At 44.4% G+C, this 3,212-nt stretch overlaps 1 non-coding gene across 1 annotated transcript; it reads right to left on the reverse strand.

Moving 5' to 3' along the window:
* Positions 1-2,128: 2,128 nt before the first annotated feature.
* LOC112426329 (U6 spliceosomal RNA) lies at positions 2,129-2,235 on the reverse strand. Its single transcript, XR_003017606.2, has one exon. It is a non-coding gene; the product is annotated as a U6 spliceosomal RNA (small nuclear RNA).
* Between the last annotated feature and the right edge of the window lie 977 nt (positions 2,236-3,212).

The following is a 3,212-nucleotide window of genomic DNA, read 5'->3' on the forward strand; positions in this document are numbered from 1 at the left end:
GCGAGCGGCAGCAAGATTTATTATGAAGAGTGAAAGAACAAAGCCTCCACAGTGTGGAAGGAGACCAAACTGTTGCCCTTGCTGGTGCTGGTGGCCAGCTTTTATTCCCTTATTTGGCCCCACCCATGTCTTGCTGATTGGTCCATTTTACAGAGTGCTGATTGGTCCATTTTTACAGAATGCTGATTGGTGCATTTACAATCCTTTAGCTAGACACAGTGTGCTGACTGATGCCTTTACAATCCTCTAGCCAGACAGAAAAGTTCTCCAAGTCCCCACTGGACCTAGGAAGTCCAGCTGGTTTCACCTCTCAGAACCACTGCCAGACAGACAGGAATCTCTTCTGTTTGAACTAAGTTTCAAATAACATTCCCTTCTGTTATGGTCTATAATCAGAGGTGTTATGAAAAACCGTAACCCTTGTAGCATAAGCACTGACTGATCAGAATACAAGCTAGCTGTAATCAGCCCATCCAACAGCAGACGGTGGGTAGGCAGTAAGCATGTGTGGGGCTGAGTATCAGCCTAAGCTATCCCAGGTCTGAACTAGACCTTTTTGGGGTAGAAATTGTAAGGCTGCAGATGACTTTAGAGACATAGAGTCTGGTTTCCACCATCATCTGCCAACTCTCTGGACCCGTTTTCTCGGATGAGGCCATTTCCCTCTCTTTTCAAGCCTGGAGTAATCCCTCAGTCCAGCTGTCTACTCCTGCAGCTGATACTATAGAAAATAAGAGTTCCCCTAGGGAACTACAAGACTCAAAATCCCATCTGCTTCCTGAACAGGAGAAGGGCAAGTGCATATATCGTTTTGTGAAGTGTTACAGCAGAAAATGAAACCTGATTACCACATTATCCAACTGTACAAAGCACTGTCTCATACATTATCCCCCTTGACTTTTCACAACTTTCCTGGAGTATATGGGTCAAGGAGATTGTTATTTCAACCTCTGAATGGAGAAACGAAGGTCCCAGTGAAGCAATTTGCCAAAGGCACACAGCTGGTCTGTGGGTGTGCTGGGATTCAAACTCAACGCTGGTTTGCTCTGAGTTCAGGTGCATCCTGTGCTTTTCTGGCCTCGGCCTCTTCTCAAGACCTCTGATGACCTCTTGTTCTGTACAAGGGTTTGTTACCTTTTATGTCATAATTTGAAATCTTTGCATTAAAAATAATCCTATTTCTACTTTTTTGGTCAAAATTACTCATGTGTTTGTCTTAAGCTTTGTCTCCATTAAGGTCTTTACTCCCCAGGAAAAAAAAATGTTTGAGACTAATGCTTCTCAAACTTTCTCAGGCTTAGATGTCACCTGGGGAGCTTGCTAAAACTCAAATCCTTGGGCTCCAACTCCAGAGATTCTGCTTCCTAGGGCAGGCCCCAGGCATGGGAATTGGCATTCTAATAAGCTCCCAGGTGATTTTAGTGCCACCACTCAGAGATCACACCTTCAAACAAAAGTCACAGCTTCAGTTAATATTTTAAAAAAGTACATTTACGGTTTAGTGAGGGGGGCTTAGTGTACTTTTGTATACGTATATTATTTATTTATCTAATTTTTTTTGAGACAGAGTTTCGCTCTTGTTGGCCAGCTGGAGTACAATGGCATGATCTCAGCTCACTGCAGCTTCTGTCTCCTGGGTTCAGGCACTTCTCCTGCCTTAGCCTCCCAAGTGGCTGGAATTACAGGCGCGGGCCACCAGGCCTAGCTTGTTTTTGTATTTTTAGTAGAGATAGGGTTTCACCATGTTGGCCAAGCTGGTCTCGAATGACTGACCTCAGGTGATCCACCCACCTCGGCCTCCTAAAGTGCTGGGATTACAGGAGTGATATTTATTTTTATTTTAAAATTTTTTTTAGACAGGGTATTGCTCTGTTGCCCAGGCTGGAGTACAGTCGCATGAACATGGCTCACTATAGCCTCTACCTCAAGGCTTCCACATCAACCTCCTGAGTAACTGGGACCACAGGCATGCGCCACTACACACAGCGAATTTTTAAATTTTTTTGTGGAGGCTGGGTCTTGCTATGTTGCCCAAGATGGTCTCAAACTCCTGGGCTCAAATTCTTGATTCTCCCGCCTCAGTCTCCCAAAGTGCTGGGATTACAGGCTTGAGCCATGGCTTGTCTTTTGAAATAGAAGATGCTTCATAAATTTGCCTGTTATCCTTGCACAGGGGCCAAACTAATGTTCTTTGTATCATTCCAATTTTAGTATATATGCCGCTGAAAGGAGCATGTTAGTGTGCCTAATAATAGATTATCATGCCAGAATTCCTGAGTTTCAATATTAATGCTATCACATGTGCAAGCTATGAGATCCTGGGAAAGGATTCTTATGCCTCAGTTGCCTAATCTATAAAATGGGAATACTAATACTACCTACCTCATAGGGTAGTTGTGAGGACTAAATGAGTTAGCAGTGCAGGACACAGAGTATCTCTGTGAGTTTGCTATGATTATCACTAAGTTTTGCTCAATAATTATACTTTACAATAGAAACACCAACAACAGGCTGGGTGTGGTGGCTCACGCCTGTAATCCCAGCACTTTGGGAGGCCGAGATGGGCGGATCACGAGGTCAGGAGATCGAGACCATGCTGGCTAACACGGTGAAACCCTGTCTCTACTAAAAATACAAAAAAATTAGCCAGGCGTGGTGGTGGGTGCCTGTAGTCCCAGCTACTCGGGAGGCTGAGGCAGGAGAATGGGGTGAATCCAGGAGGCGGAGCTTGCAGTGAGCCAAGACCGCACCACTGCACTCCAGCCTGGGCAACAGAGCGAGACTCAATCTCAGGAAAAAAAAAAAAAAAAGAAACACCAACAACAAGATTCACACAGATATCAAATGTTCTTCTTGGATGTAGGTGTTGCCCCAGGTTTAATCATGGTCAAACATGTTCTTATGTGTGTAAATGTGAAGGATTAGTTGTCCTGGGCTGTCAGCTAGCCTGGTTATGTAGGACTTTCCACATCATTCTGGCAGATTGTACTTGACCCTGACAGTGATGAAAAGCCATCAACGCAGCTTCAAGCTGGGAAGTGCAATCAGAATTGCATTTTAGAAATGTCTCTTGCTGTAGCATAGATGCTGTAGCATAGGTAGGAAGAAGGTGAAGCTGGAGGCAGAAACCTGTTTGAATAGACTGTTTCAATAGTCCCAGAGGGAAATAATAAGACTTAAACTAAGCAATATGGTTTGGCTGTGTCCCACCC

This window comes from Macaca nemestrina, chromosome 3 (assembly GCF_043159975.1).
Source record: "Macaca nemestrina isolate mMacNem1 chromosome 3, mMacNem.hap1, whole genome shotgun sequence".
Classification (NCBI taxonomy): domain Eukaryota; kingdom Metazoa; phylum Chordata; class Mammalia; order Primates; family Cercopithecidae; genus Macaca; species Macaca nemestrina.